Here is a 24,501-nt window from a genome sequence, read left to right on the forward strand (position 1 = left end):
TACGGAAAAGCATGGTGCGTAGGAGCGACGGGTGAAGAGGTCTCCCAAGAAGTTATATAAAGTTCAGATAAAGGGTCTGATTTAAATTGCAAGAACCTCATTATGAGGTCCTTGGTTCCAGCTTCTTAGGTCTGACGCCAAAGGCATCGACACTAAGATTTAAATCCTGTGGGTGAGGTGTGGTGTGGCAGAGTTAGCAGGGATCACTAGTGGGACCCAGCACTCCCCTTCCCCCTAACCCCCATCGATAACCCCTCCACAGTGTTATCTGGAATCCTGGGGCGAAATGTAGTGGGTTTCCGATCCTCCGTGGACCTAGTTACTTTGTTAGTGGCCCCACCAGGAACTCCGGTGTCTTCGAAATCGGCCTCTAAAACAGCAGAATTGAATTCATCAAGCATGGCCAAGAGACGGTCACCCGTATTATGAGCCACCACGGCAGTGGGTGTTTCCCTCTCCAAAGTGGTTTCCACCTCTGTGGCAGAATTCACCACAAAGGAAAAACTCAGCACTGGTGATTCCACCCTGCCCAGGCAGCTAGCGATGCTCTGCTTTTATTATCTGAAGCATTTGTATGTGATGGAGCTGACAGTGTCATTGATGGGAACACCTCCATTGGGGTTTCCTGCCTTCTGTTGCCTTTAAAAAAATAACTAGCGTAGGACTGAGGAGGGTGAAAGGGGCTTACACGCTACTTTGATACAAGGGCACAAGTGTTGAGTCGGTGGAGGTGGTGGCAGGGGCTCTGCCCCAAGGAATGTTTCCTTAGACTTAGATATCAAAACAAGAGAGAGGGGTCCAACTCACCAAAGGGACAGGACACCAAGTGACATTGAGTCAAAAACAAATTCCCTTTGGGATTTTTCGATAGCATACCATACAGCTCACTACTACATTCAAACATCGGGAACACGTGCCAATCCTGCTCCCTATAGCATTGTGAGGAGCCTAGAGTATATTGAGTGGAGGAACAAGCTCCCCACCTTAACATCTGACAATACTAGCCTTCGATAAGACTTCTGGGAGACATCATTAATTAAGCCTGAAGAAGGTGGTTGGACCCTTTGATCCCACCAAAACGTGTCGCTTTCTGGTCCTTTGTTGCCCTACTACTATTTAGGGGTCCCTATGAATAAAAAATCAATGACTTTGTGAACCTGATATTAACAGTGGTTGGAATCGTTATAATCATGTGCTAATGAAGACTGTGTTGTCCGTTTTTGAATTTATGTATAACATGCAATGGACTTATTTAGATTGTTGTCTTTATTAATTACAGCTCAACCTGCATATTTTAAACACATTTTAATGTATTGAACGGATCTAAATAATAAACATTTGTATATTTGTAATTTTTTGGCTTGAACCGTTTTCTCAGAAGGATGTTTGACAGTTTGAATGTGGTAGTGAGAAGTATGGTATGCCATTGAAAAATCCCAAAGGGAATTTGTTTTTGACTCAATGTCCTTAGACCTGGAAACAGCGCGAGATGAAGGAGGTGGACGCAGGAGAACACTATCCCAGTAAAGGAAATGCTAGAAATTGGGGTTCCTGGTTGACTGGGGTATGAGTCTTGGTCAAGCAGTAACCACAATACTAGTCAGGGCAAGTCACAAACACACCCTAAATTAACCTGTGCTTACCCTCTGGTAACTTGGCACAGAGCAGTCGAGCTTAACTTTAGTGGCAATGTGTAAAGTATTTGTGCAACACTTCAAACAGTAAAACAGTGAAAACACAACACAAAAGATCCCACAGTAGAACCAGAGTTATGAATTTGTAAAGAATAAACTGAAATATAGTGCCTAAAAGTATAAAGCGCCAACCGGGGATAGCTGATCACGCTAAACCGGGTCAAATACAAAAGGTAAAGCCGACTGTGATGGAGCGTAGATTGGATTTAGTCCCAGATAAGTCCCACTGAAGTTTTACCATCTCAAGACTTGTGCAAGAGTCCCGTTCGTAGGGAAGAAGTTGGCTGGGAGCAAGGACAGCATCACGGGCGGTAGTCAGCGGAGCTTAAAGAGCCGCAACGTGTTCCGGATAGGCCGAATGGAGTATCGTGAGCAGCAATACTTGCTGTGCGAAGAGACAAACTTGCGGCACACTGATCCTCTGTGCAGCGGCGCAGTTCCATAGCGAATGAGCCCATTCGCCTTCGTGAAGTGCCCAGAAGCTTGATTTAAGGATCCCAAAAAAACTTTCAAGGGCCCAGGACTTGAGAGGAGCATCTTGGATGTAAATAACTTATGGAAGGCGGGCCCAGGAGCTGTGAGGATCCTGTTATGTCCCTGGGGCTCAGATAAGGAGGCCATAAGACCAGCCATTAGAGTCACTCTGGGGTCCTAGCTTCAAGATGGAGCTTGCAGGTTCAGTTCTTCTTCCCCAGGCAAGGAGGTCAGCACAGCAAGAAAACAGTATTTCCGGAGCAACAGTCCAGTGGAGTGGCAGTAGTCCTTCTTCCTGTAGAGCAGTGGTTCCCAAACTTTTGACTCCTGAGGACCCCCACTGAATCACTACTGGAAGCCGGGGACCCCCAAGCAATTTGTACGTTATAAAATACATTTAGAAAATTACAACAGTAATTTGCAAAAAATACACAAACAAGTACACACCAAGAAAATACTCAAATTACTGAAGCTTTTATTATTTTATAGTGAAAAATTTGCAAAAATCAAAACATTTCAATGGGAAGGATGGTGCTGCATCTCGACGACTAACTTTTCAATGTTTGGTTAAAATTGAATCCTCAGGTCTAATTCTACATTTTTAAAACAATTTCTGTATTTATTTTTTGGATACATAAGATCTGAAAAAGCTTTTTCACAAAAATAGATGGCATGGTGAGCAAAAAAACGATGGATTTAGGCCCAGATCGCCGTACTGGGGTGAATGTATGACATTGTTTTGCATTCTATCCATCAATTGTTGTTTTTGCATTTGTCACCCGAGTGGGACGGGTATGCCTAGACGTGGGTCCCTTGTTCTCCATGCCACTGGAGTCAAGCTATCTTGGCTGATGAGGGTTGAAAGCCCGAAACTGGTCCTAGGATGCTTGTTTCCAGTCCAGGGATGACCTGGCCTGGCAGTTCGGACTGGACTGTTCCCATTAGGCGTAGGGTCAAGACTGATTTGCATATGGCTGCGTCCAAACTGGATTGGCATGGTGAGCATAAAAAACATGGATTTAGGCCCAGATCTCTGTACTGGGGTGAATGTATGACATTGTTCTGCAGTCTGTCCATCAATTGTTTTTGCCTCAGTCATAGCAGCACCTCTACATTCTCATTTCAGAGCCTAGGACGGATGACCGCTCCTTGCACAAACTGGTTGAATGACTTTGCATTATTAGCCGGTTTTACTCTATTCACTGTTTAAGGAGTGTTAAAAATATTATACATTTATGAAGAATTTTAGCATGAAGTCATACCCCACGAAACAACATATAAATGGGCAGAATGTGAAAAAGTATGTAATATAAATATAAATTCTAACAAGGTAGTCAAGTGCACAAAGCGATAAGTCCAGTGTATATAGAGCAAATTCAAGGAGTTCGTCATGGGAGTGAAAGAGACGGCAGGATATTGTTTGAGCGAGATCATGATGAAATGGAACAAAGCTATTCCGATTATATGCAATTCAACAAAGCCCTAGGGATGACAAGACTTCATTATTGGCACCATTGTATCAAGTTTTTCTACCATACTGCGAATACATATTTATAATATATAATTATTCCAATTTACCAAACACAAGCTTCTTAAAACACATCAGAACTTTCAGACAACAACACTTCATTCATTTAGCCTCTATCACAGTAATTACCATAAACACCTGTTAGACATAATCTTTAGCCACAGCAGTGCAACATTTTACCATCAAAAGGAGAACTCTGCATTGAAGTTATATTTCAGAGAGCCATCGCATGGCACCTGATACAACCCTCTCCTGTTAGGAAGTCCACTGCCTCTGTCTCCTGCCAACAACAAACCGCAAAGGCTACAAATAATAGCTTGATATGTCCAACTATGAAAGCTCGACAGCACATATACTTCAAGGGTTTATGGAAAGTGAGCAAACGGACAGCAGCATGAAAACCCTACTGTTGATCCTGGCTGCATCTTTTTTTGCCCCCCTGCCAAGTAACTGTAACTGACACTCTGAACATGTGCCTTTCCCCTGCAGCAGCCATAGACCCAAAAAGAACAAAATTCAACCATGATGCAACATGTTCTTGCTCATGTCCTTAGGTGAGAAGCCACATCCGAAATGAAGCACTTTCATCTTCTTGAGATCAGACACCGATTCCGTGTAGTGCAACATGTTAAGTTATTTTAAGTGCATTTGTGTACCCGTAAATTAAAATAATGCAAGCAATACAGATTAGTAAACCAGATGACAGTTCTTCAGTCGTAACATGAGGCACTTAAATTCATTCTTGGCAGGCCAAGCACTTGGCATTACTATCATGCCTTCGGTTCCTACCTATTCAAGGAGCAGCATACATATTTTTATTTCATGAGCTATGAATGACAATTAATCAGGAATGGCAAATCTACCTCAGTGACTGAGTCACCCATAGCGAGCAAAATAAAAAAAAAGTGTGCAGCCCCTTGAAGTCATGCATTTAATTTATTCAGCAGTAGGGCGGGCGGAGCAGGAGGTACATCAACAAGACCCTGACTAACTGTTTATTCAGACACACTTCTAGAAAAAGCAACTTGAATTTTTATAGTGCTGTTCTCTTTCACTTCCATGAGGCTCATAACATAAATAAAAAGGAAACACTTTTTAAATGCGTGTGTGCTTTTAACATATGCATAATTCATCAAGGCAGGGTTGTGTGTCCTGGGGGGAGGGGAGAGGGAGTATTTAGTTTATGATGTGATGACAATCACGCTGAACCTGCGTCAGGTAAATACACTTTTTTCAGAATAAGGATTAAATCATTACACACATTGATTGCATAATGTGAATATACCATGTTAAAATAAATTCAATAATTTGGACCACACTTGCATTCACACTTGTCATGAAACCAACCCTAACGGTAGGAAAAACCATGATGTCACTGCCACCAGGTCCAGCACACAACAAGCTGATCACTCGTCACACAAGAGAAGAATCATCAAAAGGCTGCTGCTAATTCCCCTGGTCTACGCTTGTATAGCCATGAATGAAAACACTCACATGCTTATCTTTGCTTTCCATCGGGTAAAGTGCCCTCCTGCTGGCCCGGGGTGCCAGAATGCTGTTTAGCCTTGAAACAAGAGGCACAGCTGTACTTCGTATTCAGGGCAGAAAGTGGAGACACGACATTTGGGGGCAAAATGCTCTGGGGCTGGCCGCAAATGGCCGCAAATGCAAGGGAACACGCACTGCAGTGCGAGCGCAAATAATCAAATAATAAAATAAGCTAATCACCCTTCAGCTTGCACCTAACGCTGAATGGAGATTAGTCCGATTTTATTGTGGTGATTTTGTTGTGCTCCCGCCGCCCCTGCACTGTCATTCTCAGGACTTGTAGCGCATGGTCATTTCAGTATTGCTGAAGGAATGCACTCGAGTCCGGCGGACCCCCTGTGAATGTGTCACGGACCCCTGGGGGTCCGCGGACCACAGTTTGGGAAACGCTGCTGTAGAGTATCCGTAGGTCCAGAAGAATAATGCAGTGGTAGGGTCAGAAGTGCAGTTCTTATACTCAGTGGTACCTTTGAAGTTAAGGGGGGCTTTATAGAAGGGCATTAAAGTGCACAGGGGTGCTGCCTTCCCGCCATGGCTCCAGACTACCCACAGGGGGTTATGCAGCCTTTTGTGTATGGGAAGGATACAGCCTACCCAGGTGCAAGTGTGAGGCTGTGTCCAGCTCCTCTCTCCCATCCTACCAGGATGGCCCATCAAGTCACACCTAAGCTCCCATTGTGGGTGGCTGTATAGGGGGAATACACAAGGTCCAGCTGTCACCCAAACCAGATATTCCAAGAGAGACAAGGTGTAGGCACACAGGCCTAAGAGCAGAAAAATGCCAACTTTCTAAAAGGGGCATTTTCTAAATTGTACTGATGAATTCGACTTTGCGATTAAATCGGATTTATCATTGTAATTCCATAGGTACCAAACACGATAGATCCACCTCCTCTCCATTGGGAATTACACCTTATTAAATGTAATAAGGAACCCCCAATGTTATCCTATGAGAGGAGTAGGCCTCACAGTAGTGAAAACATATTTGGCCGTTTTTCACTACCAGGTTATGTAAAACGTAAAAGTCCTACCATTTAATAACACTGCATCCTGCCCTATAGACTACCTAGGGCCTGCCTTAAGGTTGACTTATATGTAATAAAAGGGGAGTTTAAGGCTTGGCAAGGGGTTTTAAATGCCCAGTCAACATGGCAGTGTAACAGTGCATTCAGGCTGCAATGGTAGGCCTGGAATAAGCTTTAGAGAACTAATTAGGTGAGTGGCACAAAAAGTGCTGCAGGTCCACTTGTAGCATTGAATTTACAGGCCCTGGGTATATGGTATACCGTTCTACCAGGGATTAACAAATAAATTAAAAATGCCAATTGGGCATATGCCAACCAAACCATGTTTTAGGGAGAGAGCGCAAGTTCTTTAGAACTGGTCCTAAGGCCAACAAAAACGAATTCGGCAAAAAGTGGAGGGTAAAAAGCAACACGTTTGGGGGGGGACCCTGCAGAGAGGGTCATTTACAAAAGGAAGCCACATAAGAACATATTTCTTGCCATCACTTTCTTTTGAGAGCCCCTATTATGTACTCGCAAACTATGTTCTACACCTGGAACACAGCTTGTCTCTTTCCACATCCTTCACCTCCATTTGCAAGCTGTACGAAACAAAATGTGTTATTTTTTAAAAGTCCCCAGGGTCTTTTTGATAGGCCATACTGGTGTTTACAATTATGGAATTCCTGAGTACCCTAATGAAAATTTCTAAATAAAACAGCAGTATTGTCAGAATTATGAAATTTTCCAGTCTGTTCTTGACCAATTTTCGTTTTTAAGATGAGATGCATTGAATATATTGCCAGTTATGGGCCCACATCCCTAACTAGCTAATCTCCGTCTATGAGCAGTGCTTCCCCGTATGCTATTTTTCACAATCACCTTTCACATCATCTTCGCCACCAACTATCAATATACAAACTGAAACTACCAAACTTTACATACTGGGCTACCTTGCAGAATAGCTGCTGAGTGTATGATGTAAGTATGCTGAGACACGTCGCATGTGCCTGGGATAAGTACTATGCACTGCCTATACACTGCCTATGCAGTGGATAGCTGTGGGCATGGTCTAGTAATGAGGGTAGAGGGGACTAGTTAGTCATTGTTGATGTACTGACTTATGGTGTCCAAGAGCTGGATAGATTGTTTTTTCTGGAATTCTTGTTATTGGTGTAGGTGTGTGGCTGGGCTGAACTCCTGAGCGTCCGTAGGTGTGGTGTCCCCGCTTGAGCCGGTCCATTTTCCATGGGCTCTATGTCTCCACTCTTTCCTTGAGTCCATGAACGAATCTTGATTGAGGGCTCAGCCATATGTATGCCAGAGGCAGACACATCAGACAGTCGTAGGGAGGATGGGTGAATCTAATCCACCTGCAACCTGTCCATAAGCAAGGCCAGACTGGAAATCAAAGTTGGCCCTGGCAAAAATGGTCAAACCAGCCCCACACTGCATGAGGCAACTACTAAAAGGGGTCCTTTAGGGCGTTACTAGTTAAATTATGGCTGCACTGCAAGCTCCGAAAGCAGCCCAAGCCCGCAGCCTCCCCGTAAAATGCCGGAGAGGCAGAATGGCTGATCCAAGCCTGTCCCTAAGTAAGTTGCGGCTGCGAATGATGTCAGCTGAGTTGCAGAATAAACTGTCTTGTAACATGGAGGGTCTTTTAGTCATTTGGTATATGTGTTTTTTTTCTCTGTTCAAAACACTACGAAGTACTCGTGATTTGTGTTCATGCAGTGCTTAATTAGGTCAGGTGTTGGGCACCCACACTCATTTTTTGGCGACTGGGACTATTGTTTTTTATCATCAGACTTTGACCCAGAGCAGGAGAGAGAAACCCAGCAAAAGGAAAAAGAAGGAGGAGGAGAAAAATAGGGAAGCTGTGCAAGATAGAAAAAAATGAGAGATGATAAGAACTTGCAACATTGAGATAAAGAGACAGGAAGTGTCAGGGGTCGAAGAAAGAGGAAGAAGGTGGAACCGAAAACTAGGCAACCTGGGAATACGGCAATCCTGGGATCTGTCAGCGCCAATGGCAAACTCCTATAAGAACTTTAAACCCAGAGGTTTATCTTAGTCAGTGAGCTTCCGAGGGTGTGAATATCACATTTCCCAACAAACAAAGTGGTGTGCAGGAGGGTGGAGGTGTGAGATGACCAAGGGATTCTGTATCTATGAAAGGTCAGAAACCAGTAGTTCCAGCTTTCAGTCTTCTTTGTGATTGAGCAACCGACTTGTGAGTTAAAGGGCGCTCGCCAACTCCTCTCTGACCCGTTCCCATCTTGGAAATAATTGGGAATTTGCTAGAGCAAAGCACCAGAGTAAATCTATAGCAAAAGCACTGGAGAACATCTACAGCAAAGCACTGGAGAAAATACCCATTTAGGATTGGAAGGGAAATGGAACACCACAACATTTTTGGAGGGTGAATGGATTTCTCCAGGCCAGGGAAAAAAAAAAATCCCTGTGGGGAAAATAAAAATTCCAACATCAAAGAAGTCTTTTGCAGTGAGGAAATGTTCTCTGGGCACCATCTGCATTTTGGAAATAGTAAAGTCCAAAACTGTTAGATGACATTACCATCAGTACGCCTGGAAACATGCAACTGGTGCAGCTTTCCAAGTCTACTACTGGGTACGTATGTGGTAAATCTGCCCCTGTCCATGGGAGTATGTCGGTGGGTGCAGATTACTGAGCCTTCTGGAGCACTTCAATCTGTTGTGCTGCACCCTGCACTAGAATGTCCTGCTGCTCCCCCCTATCTGTCCAATGCCTGGGCAGGAAGTGATGTGTAGGGTCCTGGCTATGGACCAGGGATGATTCTTTCTTGCAGGGTCCTAGTGTCCGCCTCATGACATGCCAGCCTCCAGCAGTGTGATGCTAGTTTGAACATTTTTGTTGCAGTCTAGTCCCATTTGGGTAGGTTACTTTCCCAGTTGAGCTCCTTAATACTCAGGCTCATGGACCCTGAAGCACACACTCCCAGCCCATCTGTGAGCTGTAGTCTTGATGTACGCTGGAGATACACTTTACATAAATGAAGGTTATCATTCATGCCCTGACGTTTCATCCGATTGAAAGAAGACTTGGCTTATTGTTGGCTTTGGTTCCATCTGATTACTTTGGAGTTGTGATTTTGCTTTCCCTCTGTGTGTTTTTTCTGCTAGTACATAGCGTGCTCATGGCGGCAGCGTTGGCCGCCATCTTTCTTCGCTCTATTCTTTGGGACCCGGAGTACCATAAACAGGGTTTAAAGAGCACATGCGGAGGCGTAGAATAACACTAGATAATTGGTGGGCAGTGTAGTGCTGCACAGAAAGTCCTTGGCTAGACGACTGCGGGCGAAGAGTGACTGTGAAAGGGATCTGCATTCCAAAAGGTGTACAAAGTTCCCCACAGGGAGTTAATCAAGGGAAAGTCTCTCTCTCAAGAGTGTGCAGTGTTCGCGGGATTAAAGTAATCCCTTGACGGAATTAAGGACGCCTCACACAATTCAAAGGTTGGACGACTTCTGTCATCCCACCCGATGATTGTTTTGTGTCATCATTGGCTTCCTGCTCCAACGGCAGGCTGGCAGTGCAATGCCTGTCGGGTAGCACGGGGTGCTACTCTTTTAGTGGAGATCTTTTATTCCTTAGCCAATAGATGCATGTGTGTGGGGGGCCAGTGCAAAGTGAATTCGTGAGCGTGAGTGAAGTTAAAACAGGTCAGTAGAGTCCATTAAGACCTTTAATAATATGGCTCACTGCCTCATTAAAATTGGTGAAGGGAGGGGTACCGAGGCACAAAAAGTAAAGTAATAAGGCCTCGTTCAACCCTCGTCTATAGTGCGGTCAACATGTTTCATGCCACTAGGGCAATTCTTCAGGACCTAGATGCTCATCAACTCATAAGGTTTATTTAAACCATTATCATGAAAGGTAACTATACAACCTGCCAGAGGTCGCAGGATCGAATCCCGCGTGGTTTCCCGCCCTAGAAATAGGGAGAGAAGAACAAAAGGGCACAGTCAAGGTTGTGCCATTTCACTCAAGGATTATACAGTGTCGTTACCATGCACTCAGGGTGTAGTACAAGAAACCCTTATAAACACAAAGTGAGTATGTTGGAGAGAGACACAAGGTTTACTTACAACATAAAGTAAACGGGGAGACGGTTTGTATTTAAAGTGCCTAATGTCTTAAATATTCAAGGTGCAATAGAGTAATGTACAAAAGGCTATACACTCCATGCTTCGTCACTCGTTTGTGGTTTGCAGCCAAAGGGTAGTGTATCAATTAAACTGTGACTTGAAATTTTTTTTTTTAAATTACTAAAATCAGAACCGAAGCACTTAATTAGAAGCAGGGAGCAGGGGCAGTTATTGACAGAAGGTTCCTTACCCGGAGTCCCCGGTAGAAGAACCCCACTGGCTGTCCTTGTGGGGCCTGAGCTGTAAGGTAGTAACCTGGATAGAATAATTTGTCCAGTTAGGTAGGTGGATTGCGGAACAAGACGATCAATCTCGGTTAAGCCGAAGGCAAATACCCAATGGTGGTACATCCACCGTCATGTCCGCAAAGCACATCTTACCTTCGATGCTCGAGGCACAGGGCTTTTAAGCACCTACCCCAACCAAACGGCGAAATCGCAGGACAGTCGCTCGATCGGCGTCCGGCAGAACTGCTACTGATGTAGAGCACCGCGAACGCTGTGAGTGGGCGTGTGTCCAGGGCGTTGCTAGGTAACGCAGAGACGCGTGGTGTGGAAGGGGAGGGCGGCCACTACCCGGATCGACGTTCTAAGTTGAGCGCCATCTTAGAGTGGTGAAAACCCAGTGGGGGCATAACTGGGGGTTCAGTTAATGAATGTGGTACAATGATAAGTCGCCTAGGGTGAAAACAGAAGTAAGGCGAGGTTATCTGGCTAGCATATTCCAGGGCACCGAATCGTTCAACCCATGTGCATCCGTTTGGAGACGATGCACCCATCGTTGTTCTATTTTGAACAGTGCTTGTTGGTTGATTAAAGGGTGACATTCAAGGATAGTCCATTTGATGCTGTCCGCCAGATGATTGTGTTGTCTGCAATGTTCATATAGTCTGGTATGGGTCTTTTTACAGCGGATGTTGCTATTATGTTCCATAATGCGCAATTTCACGGCACGCATTGTCATGCCGATGTAGAGCATCTTGCAGGGACACGTCAACATATAGATGCACCTCACGCTGTTACAGTTCGTATGTTTGTTGATATGCCAGTTGAAACCATTTGGAAGTTCTATGGTTTTGCCTTGAATGGTCTGGGGGCAAACAACACAAGAGCCACAACGATAGTGACCTGTTACTGGTGGCAGGTCCCAAAGTGTATTGGTTGGGCGCGTGCTTGTTATCTTGGGGCGGGTATGGATCAGGGTATCCTTGAGGTTTGGTGTCCTCTTAAACGCAAAGCGAGGTCGGGGTATTTCAAGACCCGCCGTATTCAGGATTGCCCAATGCGAGTTCACAGTCTTTTTGATAAAGTTGGAATTACTAGTGTAAGATGTTACACAAGTAATGGTGTCGTCTTGTTCCTTAGTGTGGATTTCCAGCAGTGAGTCTCGGTTATTATTGAGGGCCCTTTTCAATGATGACTTGAGGAGTCGGGTCGGGTACCCCCTGTCCTGGAGTTTATGTTGAAGAATGTTAGCTTCATGCTTGTAGTCTGTAACCGATGTGCAGTTCCTGCGAATCCGCAGAAATTGCCCAAAGGGCATATTGTCCTTCAGGGCTCTGGTATGATGACTGTCGTACAACAGTAGACTATTCCTGTCTGTCCCTTTCTTAAACAGTGTGGTCGTAATTGCTGTGGGTTCAAGTTTAATCGTCAGATCCAGAAAGGGTACCGAGTGCTCAGAGATCGTGCCTGTGAACTTCAAGAAGGGGTCTTGCTGGTTAATCCACACACAAAATGCTTCGCAGCTGGTCCGATCACCCTTCCAAAAGATCAAAATGTCGTCGATATATCGACGCCAGAGTGTCAGATGTTCTCGAAATGGGTTCTGCTCTGGTGGGTAGACGTGGTTCTTTTCAAAGCTTGCCATATAGATACATGCCAGGCTCGGTGCAAACGTCGAACCCATCGAGGTCCCGCGGATCTGGTGGTAGAGTTGGGTCTCATACCTAAAAAAGTTTTCTGTAAGGGCTAGATGAGCCAGTTCCATGATGAATGCTATCGGGGTTGCACAAGACCACTCTTCCAGACGCAGGGCGTTTTCCACAGCCTCCAAGGTAGCTAGTTGAGGTATATTTGTGTACAACGCTTCTACGTCTAAAGTAAGCAGGAGATCAACATCTTCTCTGCCATCCACTTCATTGATCAGACATAGGACATCTCTAGTATCCTGTAGGTACGAGGGAATCTGCTTTACCAGTGGTTGGAGAAAAGCATCGCAAAATTGGGATAGGGGCTCCAAGAGTGATCCAATTCCCGAGACTATAGGTCTCCCTGGGACTGGGGTGGTCCCTTTGTGGATCTTGGGGAGAGTGTAGAAGTACGGTGTTACAGGTTCCGTGATGGTCAAGAAGTCAGCCTCTTTTTTACTAATCCATTCGTTAGTTTCTGCTTCAATAATGAGACTCATGATGTTCGTTGTCAGCCGTTTGGTAGGATCCTCGGTGAGTGGTCTATAGTGAGTAGTGTTAGACAGTTGTCGTCTACACTCACGGTCGTAGTCCGCATAATCTTGTATGACGGTGGCTCCCCCCTTGTCCGCCTGTTTGATGACGATTGATTCATCCTTTACCAAGTTGGTGGAGGCTGCTCTTTCCACAGATGTCAAGTTGTGAGACTGTTTGGTGTGTGGTTTTTTCTGTAGGCTGGTCAGAACAGCCCGTTCGAAAGTAAGGACCTCCGGGGGGACCATACCGTCAGTGGGGGTGAAAGTAGAGGGTTTTCTCAATCCGCTATCTTGGGATGTGGGCTCAGGTCTGTTATCAAAAAAGGCACGGAGCCGTATTTTTCTGAACAGTTGTTTCACCTCGATCATTTCTTGGAAGCTATCTGGGGTAGGTGTAGGGACAAAGCCGAGGCCTTTCTCCAATACGCTTGTCTCTGTTGGTGAGAGGACTTTCTTAGAGAGATTAACAATCAAGCTTTTCTCCCCCTGGTGGTTATGCTCCTGGTTTCAATTGGTGCCGGCGGTGTCGGATGATCTTGCCACTGGACTCCTTTTTGCCCGCCTCGCTTGCGCCCTCTTCCTCTGCCCCAACCTCTGCCTTGAAAAGGTGGCGGATTAAGAGGGTACAACTGCGGGGGGCCCTGTGGGAAGAATGGATATTGCCAGGGTGGTGTCATATGCGGAGGGCCGTGGAAGGCTGGGCCCTGTTGGTAGCCGTAATGCCAGTTGGTCCGTGCAGGAGCTTGAGGATTTCCTGCAGGGTGGTCTCCACTAGAATCACTGCTTGTTGAACCACGTCTGTTGCTGCCGCGTCTGTTTTGGTGGTCTGAATTCTCATCAGAAGAGTAACTCGTCTTCTTCCCTTTAAAACCATCCTTAAGATAGGGGTAAACTTTCTCTTTTTCAAATTTTGTGATATCTTTCTGGAGTTTAGTTGTTTTTTGGTTTAAGAGAAACTCATGATGGTCAGCCATTTCATGGTTAATTTCCGCTAGTTTCGTTGTAAATGCCGCTTTGTTATTTTTATGAATAGCGCTCTTCATTGTGGCTTCTAAGGTTGAGATTCTTTCTAACAAGGCATCAGAGAGGCGCTTCGCTGTTTGCGTGATCAGGAAAAGAAGATCTTTGGTACATTTCCACGATACCTGGCACCAGTCGACTTTGAACTGCTTATCTTCCAAGGGATCTGTCAGGTGCAACAGCTAGACAGCAAGGTAGCTGTGGGTTGAGCATCCATATGAAGGCCGGTGTGTAACCTATAGCTCACAGGTTCTAGCCAGTCACAAGCAGATGGGCCAGTTGTTATGAAGTGATGAAAAAAGGGGTTCTTAAGTACATATCAGGCCTATCTGAGGTTTTTAAAGGGCTGGGCCAACATTTCTGCAAGGCCCTAGACACTCCACCCATCAGTATCAAAGTTCAACAAGCATTGGCAAGGCCAACAGGTTTGGCACTGGCCCCCAGCCTTTTGGCAATCCTTGTCATGGTTTTCTCAAAGCTTTATTGTTCGGGACGCTTCCGTCAATCCAGACAAAAACATTAGCTAAAGGCAAACATTTCGTTTTTGCCTCTGAAAAGCACATATTGCCACTGTACTCATAGGCACTGAAGGGAACTACTTTGTGTGTTGGTGTACTCCTTGTGAAAGGGAAGGAAGCCATAACACCCAGTGAAGAAATGTGAATGACAGACCACACACTAATGGACGAAGTTTGTCTGTAAACCCTCACCTAATGGAAAGTCATGGGCTCCGCTTGCCGCACCAAGGTCAGCTGCATCAGCTACAAAGCAATCATAATGCGCGACCCTGCCAATCGGACCTACGAGCTCACCACCTCCAGTGGCCCTGCGCCCAGCTGCAACCAGGACACCATCAGACTGGGGAGAAAGAAATGAAAGAAAACAAAAAAACTAGGCAACAAGCCTTCTCCGTTGATGCACCCACTACCTGAAACAATATCCCTGTATACAGCAGGACCACCTAAATCCTGCTCCAGTTTAGGAAAGATCTGAAGACACGTCTCTTTAAAGACACATGAAAGGCAGAATCCCCCGTCAGAGCTCAGTGCCCCAGCCTAGGTTCACTCTCTGATGGCATTTCTGCTTTTAACCCTATACAGCCTTTCAGCTAAGTTTGCGCTGTACAAAAACGACATGCTTGCTTACATACCCGCAATGCTGGAGTAGACCCCCACAGCAAGACACAGCGGGCCTGATTCACAGCGGGCCTGCGCACTTGTGGCGAAGACTACGCAGTCATGGGAGAGTCTCCGCACTCGGGTGGAATCTACGTATATGTGGGGGAGGCCCGGCAGTCGTTGGGGAGTCTCCGTACTTGGGCGGAATCATCGCCATGAGAATTCTTAATTGGAGATTCCGGCCTGAGTGCTGAGACTCCCTCATGACTGCGAGGCCTCCACCACGAGTGCAGATACTCCCCCATGACTGCGAGGCCTCCACCACGAGTGCCGCTACTCCCCCATGACTGCGAGGCCTCCGCCGTGAGTGCGGAGGCCATTTGTGAATAAGGCCCCAAGTTAGGAAGCTCTTCAGAAAGGCTCCAGCTGTATTGATGCCATGGCTGCTGTCTTGTTCTTGACATTATTAGCGTTAGCCAGTGGTTGGAACAATCCACTTGAGACAAGATAGTATAAAGAACTACACATGATCTTCTGACATTAGCATCCTCTAAAATGGCGGCCCCACAGTGCTAAGTTCCCATTTGCTCATCCAGCAGTGAGGTCCTCTTCCGGCAATGACCACACAGTAGTCTCTCTCAAGCAAGAGATGGATCCGCTGAGCGGCAGTGCTGCGAGTCCTGTTGCATTCTCGAATGCCCTGGCATGGTGTGTGCTGCCAAATTTTGATGCAGGTGAATAAGAAAACCTGGTGCTTCGCATGGTCAGATGCAGACAGAGTTTGAGATCTTTGTCGCTGCTATGGGCATGAAGGATGAAAGGTCTCCTGATGCACCCATCAGGGTCTCGCACTCTTGACATCATACTATTGCTGTCAGGGAATGATGTCAGCACTTGCACAGCATTTAAAGATAGCTTTGTTAGGCTCCAGAAGTGAACTGCATGTGTTACTTTGGCCCACGTTGCACTTTGAGGTCTTTGCGAGTGCCCGCCCAGTTGCCCTATTGCCCTATTGCCATACTAACACAAGTTGAAACTAGCCCTGAATCACTGAACCATGTCATCACCAAAGCTAGCGGAAGTCTGACGAATCACAAGAAGCATGCTTCAGGCTGGAAAGGAGAGCCTAGCTTTGCTGTGGGCTTGTGCACACTTATTTGTCCCTGTGTCGGGAAACTCTCACAGTTGTCCCTCACCACTGAGTCCATGACTCAATTTTCAGGAAGGTAAGATGCTACCTTGCATCAAAAGATGAGATGGGAGAATGCTTGGCTCCTGCCATGTGCATCATAATGTTAATAAATACTACACACTTACGCCCCTGGCGATGTAGCTGCTACTCCTTGGTACCTCAGAGGGAGTAACTGTTGGGCCTATCACTGCTGCCAATATCTATTAATTGTCATCAATGAATCCACAAGATCTTCTGGAGTAAAGGCAGCCCTTTTTGCACTAGAGGATGTAGTGGTGTCTGCACTTAACATGTTCTCAACATTTCAGTCACAGCCTCAGCAGCCAGAGATGATGGTGTTGTAGGACATTATATGGCCCTATAGTCAAAGACCATGCCAGTCATTAAATGTTCATGAAAGCCAGTACCCCAGTTACAAGAGGAGCCTGTACCTAACAAACGTTACAACCCCCTACGCCCTGTCATCACCGCTTCTAGGGACACCTAGGGGCAAGACGGGCACATTCAGCGGGGCACTAGCGCGCTTGCATGATGCGGGATTAAGCACGTTAGGAGATCTTGACACAGGCGGTGTCTTGATACCATTTGAGACTCTGGCAAATGATTATGACCTACCTGCTGGTCAATTCTTACACTACAACTCACTCACGAGATTGCTTTTCACGGCATGGGGCGATATGGTTACTGAACCAGAGACACATCTTCTGATGCAATACTTGCATGTCATGGGCAGTGGTTCACATATTGTGCACTGGCTAGTGGAGGCACTACTTATACACACAATGAAACCCATGACGGCCCTTCATTTGCGATGGGAAGCAGACAGGGGACAACAATGGACTGACCGGGAGTGGGACACACTGCTAGCCAACCCCACTAATATTCAGTTTAAACTAATACAGACATATATAATGCAAAAGACATACCTCTCCCTGGACAAACGAAACCGATACTTTCATAATAACACCACCGCATGCCTGCGCTCTTTACAGACAGACGCAGACCTCCTACATATGCTCTGGCACTGCGTCTCCCTGCATACTTACTGGCAGTAAGTTATCACGGTACTTGCAACATGTACAGATAGGACAATATGTGCAAATGGGAGGTTTGCATATTAGGGCTCTATCCTAGACCAAAGAAAACTAGGGCCACGTCGCAATTTATCGATTTAGGCCTGTTTGTGGCAAAGAGGTTAATAACCAAGAGGTGGAAACACACTGACTCCCCTGCTGTCAACAGTTGGAAAAAGACCACTCCTAGTGTGGCACAAGCCGAAAGCACATCACTACACAGAGAGGAAACAGCTGGATTACGCAAATACCCTATTGCGCAGTATTGGGGTATCCTACTTGTATACTTAACGCGCATAGACGGGGAAAAGGGGAATAATCCCTCGCCAGCAGCAGAAACACGGGATGAGGACACGGACTCACAGCCACACGCCGAGGCAAGAAGAATCCACTCCCCAGCACACGAATATTATAAATGAGGTTTCCCAATTTAAACATCAACAAACAAATAGTCATGTGTTGCACAGTAAAACATTAATATACACGTTTAGGTTCTTCTTTTCAGTATTTAATCAAGAAGGCTCCCAGATCAGCTCTCAACAGCCAACACGTGTTTCGTCGCGCAAAGGATGTTTGTCCTGCGACTTCCTCAAGGCTATATGCTCCGTGTAAGGGAAACATCCTTTATGACGCAACTTTCACTACGCAGTACCTTTACAACGCAGGTTTTACAACGAAAGTCATTACAACGAATTGCGCTGGGGGGCGGTGCAGGATAGGGAATAGTTTAGTTTACTATCCAAAACCTTCCCTACTATCCACGGGGACTAGAGTTGGAATAGTAAATTAAACTATTCCACTAAACAGCGCCCCCCCAACGCAAGTCGTTGTAACGACTTGCGTTGTAAAACCTGCGTTGTAAAGGCATGTGTAGTAAAAGCATGCGTTATGATGACATACATCCCCGTGTAATCTTCATTTGAAATGTGGTGATAATTCCGGACCACACTGGGTTTCTTATTACGAGCGGCGTCTCGAAATCTTAATCCTACAGCGTTCTCTACGATTTTCTGATTTCAATATTCAGGTTTCTCCATCTTTCTTATGTCCCTAATGACGCCGCTCTCATGTTTACCGAGTAAGGCAAATAAAGATTACACGGAGCATATAACGACAAGAAGCTGGAGTAGGTTACTTCTCAAAGCAACGTCGACCTGCCAAGCGAGAGAAACAAGGCGAGCAGCCCGAACTGAAGATGTGAGACTGATTGTTGAAGCCACCTTACAAAATCACCAATTTTCAAGAAACAATTTTTATGTTTTACTTTATTGAGGTTGTTTTAAAGTATGACCTCAGCAGCAGGGGACAGTGGAATGCTGTGCACAGCAATAAGATTTGTAGCCAACGTGTGAGGCTAGAGAGAGATGCAGGCACCATTGCAATGAGAACTCTGGACAATAACTATGTACAAGTACAGACAGGACCAGAAACATCACCTCTCTGTGAGGTGAGATGAGGCGGGAGAGGCAAGGAATACAATCTATGCTAGTAAGAAGATTTGGACAAGGTGGGTTTTGAGATCTGCCATGAATTGCGCTAATGACGGAACAAGCGATTCTTAGTCCATATTAAGAAGAAACCTGTTGGGCATTCTTTATCAGATTTTTTTAAATTTTCTATCTGGTAAGCAGGTGGCATCTAGAGGCTGCCAGTAGACATGGTGATCACGTGTATTTAGGTGGAACACTTTATAGATCGCACATAAGACAACGTGAACTCTGGCCGGAGAAGAGACCTGTTGCTGACCTTTCAAGGTAGGGGAGATGTACCTAGACTATCTCTGACTCGTGATTAGTTCAGTCGCTGCACAAAGGATTTCTTTGATTGCTGCCAAGGGGAGAAGTGTGGTGCAGAGGCAAGAGCGGCTCACTATGGAACGCAGGGCTCACAGTTAGATCCGCAGAGGCAGCTCAGCTCAGCATCATGTGACTCTGGACAATAGCTCACTTAATCTCCCTGAGGCCCTCAGCGCCGGGATACCTCTGGAGGTGATAAGCTGCAATTTTCAAATCTGAAATTATTTATTATTTTGCCATTGAGGCCTCTGGGAGACCCATGAGCAATGCGTTGCCTCCATCGATGGGTGATGAGGGCCTGGACTGCGGAGCAGAAGCTCATAGGAACGAAGGCATTATTGTATGCAGTAACGCAAGCTGGACAGAGGCAGGAGGGGTCATTGAGAAAGTCCAGGGGTTCAGCAGAGGATGTAAGAAGGGGGAAGAAGGCGTTCAAGCCACTCGTGGTGGATACGGACAAATAGAGCATATGCCCCGGCATGTACGCTTGAATGCTGTCCAGAAAGGGTCTGAGTTTAAGGATGCCGTTGACCAGTGACATCTTGCGATATAGTCTGGACCATCAGATGGGGGTTGGGGGGAGGTGGGGGGGGAGGCAGAGGATGTATTGATCCCCAAGTCCATTTGTCCAATCACTGGCACGTCTGCTACCCCGGCTCTCTGAAAAGAAACCAAGTAAACTAAGAGTTGTGTGTTCTTTGCCATATGTTTTCTTGGCTGGTGAGTGAAGGATGCAGACCCCAGCAGTAACCTGTTTCAATGTCTATTTGTATTACTGCCAGTGCTGAGCCCTGGCTGGGCCCGTCTGACTTAAAGCCTTGCCAATCGAGTGCCTGCCCCTCAGTCTGTAACTGTATGCATAGAAGGACTGCTGACGTGTGCAAGGGCTAAGTCACAGCAGTAGTTTTTTAACGTCATCCTTTGTGTGATTTAGAGGAAGCGTCTTTTAATGGATAGAGTCCAGCACTGGCTGTCTCTATACACCTCTACACATGCGCTTACCTCAGATATGAGGACTGTGGCTGCCTTGCAAAATAACACGCCCCTGCGTTTTGCACGTTTTTGGGCTGACCTTTCAGGTCTGGACATTTGAAAGCAACAGTGACTGTGACCCAGCCCTAATGCATGGACGCCAATTCACCAAAATGCCAGGGTTAACAGAAGTGACATCGCACGCCATTTGACCTTTACTTTGACTCACACACACGTGCTTACACATACTAACAAATTCACACTCTCTCACACACATAAACACACACTCACCGGCAAGCATGCATACAACATACATTTAACAGCATTTTTGACTTACCTTAGCTTCCAGATAGCGTAATATACCAGCTAATGTACTCAATTTATTTATTACACTACTAGTGAATAATATTATTCTCTATTTGTATAATAAAAATTTGACAGAAAAACAGGCAAGTAGAGCTCCAACCAGTGCCCATTAGGAAGAGCTGCCCCTGTGTTCCGGTCCAGGGAAGGCATGGCTTGGCAGTTCAGGCTGGACTGTTCCCATGAGGCACAGGGTCAGACTGATTTGCATATGGCCATGTCTGAACTGGGGTGGTGGAGTGAGCTAAAGAATGATGATGGATTAAACCCAGATTAGTTGACTGGGGGTGAGTGCTTGCAATGTTCAACACTCCGTCCATCATCCCCTTTGGTTTTGCTAAGTTCACCCTAAGTTGGCAGGGTATGCCCAGACGTGGGTCCCTTGCTCACTTTGCCACTGAATTCAAGATAGCCTGGCTGAAGATGGTTATGAACCCAAAACCGATCCCAGGATGCTTGTTTCCAGTCCAGGGAAGACATGGCTTGGCAGTTCGGGCTGGACTGTTCCCATGAGGCACAGGGTCAGACTGATTTGCATATGGCCATGTCTGAACTGGGGTGGTGGAGTGAGCTAAAGAATGATGATGGATTAAACCCAGATTAGTTGACTGGGGGTGAGTGTTTGATTTGATCAAACGCTGCATCCATCATCCCCTTTGGTATCGCCCCTGTGTTCCAGGCACTGATTTTGCCACCTTCGAGGCCAGGGATCGCAAAAGCAGTGCTAGAGCTAGCAAGGGGCAAGCCAGGAGTCTTATCTGCGCCCCTGGACCACCCTTAAATGGCGTCCATTCCCTAACTTCTTGAAGCCCTGAAGTTCCTGCTCTCCTGGAGTCTCCTGGTCTTCCTGTAGGCCTGGCCAGCGTCTCTCCACTCCTGTCACCGCAAACATTAATTTCTCAGTGCATTGTTTTTTCATTGTTGACACTCACAGCCCTGAGGCGTCAAGGAACAAACATGTGCTAGTAAATGATTCTTTCATTTGTATTTGTGTTTAAATTAGCCGTCTCCCTGCCCTGCTGTACATGACTCCATTAATTATTCTGTCAGTCCTACCCTGGTGTGTGCACAAGAAGCATAATGGGATCTCTCTACTGCTCTTAAGTGCCAAAAATTGAGAACAGTAGAGTGAGATTTAAAGACAAAACCTGGAAACTTTCATTTACTCCAAAGACCTGCGCTGGAGCGAAAATTTTGTTTTGTTTGAAAAAATAGTTTAATGTAGACCTTTTTTTGCCACTTTTGTAATCTGGAGTGGTTCATCTTACTCCGAGTCGTATAATCAAAAATGTATTGATTACCCCAGAACTGGAATGGTATATGGGCCAAATGGAACGAATACAGGGGTCATATATGCAAACCCCCCCAGACTGTCCCGACTGACGACCAACGCGCAGTCACACCTGCTCATTGAAAGACTGTATTCTATATTTGCTTGTAACCACTAATGTTCCGAATGACAGGACTTTCCAGGTACATTTAGAACTGATGTAATGTGTATATGTTATCACCACCACTGTTTCTTTGTAACTAATAAAAAGAATTTAAAAAAAAATAATTTGATGAGCCAACGAAAAAAATAATAATGTATTGATTAGACATTTTCAAATGATTAGCCATGATTCTAACATAATGTAGATGGTGACGCTCTCTCCTCACCCCATCATGTAGTCAAACAATTCCTAAACTGTGTAAAGGATATTGTTTGAGCCCTGTGACAACCACCAGCAGTTATTTCAACCCATGGACCCGGCTTGATTTAGAATTTGACAAATGGTACTCCGCCCATGAAATTGGCAGAGAGCGTCATTACTTCTGCCTCCCTGACAGAGTACGTACATCACATCTACAGATGTCCACCGGCCCAGCAGTCATCTCTGTACATTGAAAGCAACCACTGTCCCTGCAATTCATTGCAATGTATAAAAGGTTTGATGCGTCTGACTGGACCCTAGGGGCAGAATCAGCCTATCCAACCATATCGATCCGGGGTATCTGAGTGATCAGATCGTAAATGCCCTCAGCCTGTAGGCTGGCAGAGGATGGTAGGTCAAGGGCCCTACTCCCGTGAGGATCAATCTTTCCGTAGCTGAGCCACGGCCCTCTGCCTCACCTAAGAGGTACTTCTTCCCAGAACTCTGGGTGGAATCACCCAAACTGCATCAAAACAGGTGCAGTATTCAACACCTTCTGGGGATACAGGATGCACTTTACTGTCCCCCGTAGATCGCTATATAGGGTAGGTAATATCCTGGTCCTGAAGAAATGCCAATTGACCCTCCTGGCAAAGAAGGCATGGAACATGTCGACCTCACTAGATTTGCCTCTTTTACATGATAGCTATTAGGGTACAATATTACCTCTAGATAGCACAGTTGGCCTTTACTGTGTCAAGAGACCCCAAGAGGATTAAAACTTTTTTGGGCTCCCTTACACTCTTTTATATCGCCCCAATAACCACCCTATCCTGAAACCCTCACGTGCATTCACCTCACAGCGTTACAGATCAAAAGATCTCCGATAAAGAGCCCACTGGCCCATCAGGCATTGCACCACCGGCCTTACAAGGAGCGTCCTATGATGAAGCATGACACCATACCAGGTGTGTGAGGGCATTACGATCCGTCCACCCGGATCCCCTGGATTGACAGGGTCAGATAGGCTGATTCTGCCCCAAATAGGGTCCTGTTGGCCCCATCAGAGGAACTACCCCTTCTTGTGTTTTGAATCCCATACCTCTGAGAAACGTGGGTGTAGAACCTTGTTAATTATGTTGTTCCTCGGTCCCCTTCTTTGATTACCTAAAACGTTTGATGAACAGTCACCATTGGTACTGACGGCCTTCCACCAAACTTTTCAAAAGTTTTTGTTTTTCAGAAAAAAACTTCCAAAGCTGGAGTCTGTTTCTGAAAAAAAAAAAATGACTCCCACATTTGTTTTTTACTGTCTGTCACTGAAAAAAATCACACTATACCATCTGCCCTTTTTTGGGCAGTCAGAATAAGTTTTCTGTCGACCGACCCAATGGGGCCCGATAAATGAGGTAGCCAGACCAGTGCTCAATATGTAAATAAATAAGTACAAGGGCGTACGTCAGGGAGCCACTGTAGCTTGCACCACCCATTGCCCCTGACATCGCTGCTAATGACAGTACCAACACAACTACTTGTGTTCACACTCCTACAAGAGTGACAATTCAGAATATTCTAGGACCCCTAAGCTATAGAAATAACTTGGGCCCAAGGAATTAGTCATTTCTAATGTATATTGTATAAATAAAAAACTGTTGTTGTGCTCATTTGTAAATAAACAAACAGCACCACCATGTGGTAGTCTTTCATAAGTGCCGGTATTGACAAATAAGGGCTGGTGCCGAGCACTGGAAACCACAAGCTCAAATTAAGCACTAGGCCAGCTGGAGGGTTTGGCAGACAGGGTACTCTGTTGCGTTTGTGTAGCACGGGGGCTGTGTGCTACAGCATGCTTTTTGGTGAAGGATAGGCGTTTGTGCAACCTTGATATTTTGGATTGGGAGGGATTACACACCACACCCCTTGGTGAGCTGGACAGGCGTGGGCCCTGCTCTAGACTATCATTATTGCCCGATCTTGTCTAGGTGATAGTTTGGCTTTCTGGGTTCCTTGCCTTTTCGAAGCAGAAGAGTATTTTATGTGCTGCCCCTCGGGTACTTACCTGGAAATATTCTCTCTGTGGCAGTTCAAAGCAGAAGAGTGTTTTATCTGCTGCTCCTCGGGTACTTACCTGAAGATTGTCTCTCCTTGCCCATCTACATCTGAAAGCAATAAGCTCTTTACTCCATATGGCGAGAGCAAAAAAGGCAGGCTGTGGGCGACTGGAAGGTTGCGGAGAGACATGATACCTCATCGAACTCCAGCCATCTGACTGCAGGTACACAGTGGGAGAGCTGTGCTTAACACAACATAAACCCTCAAGCACAAATTACCCTGCACTTCACCTCCACATATCGGCATAAGGCCATGCCCCTTCCCTTGCCCACAGTGCCCCACTCGCCTAGTGCCACAAGTTCTTCTTGATGGGCATTGGTCATTGCCTTAGACATG

The sequence above is a fragment of the Lissotriton helveticus genome, chromosome 9, assembly GCF_964261635.1.
Source record: "Lissotriton helveticus chromosome 9, aLisHel1.1, whole genome shotgun sequence".
In the NCBI taxonomy this organism is placed as follows: Eukaryota; Metazoa; Chordata; class Amphibia; order Caudata; family Salamandridae; genus Lissotriton; species Lissotriton helveticus.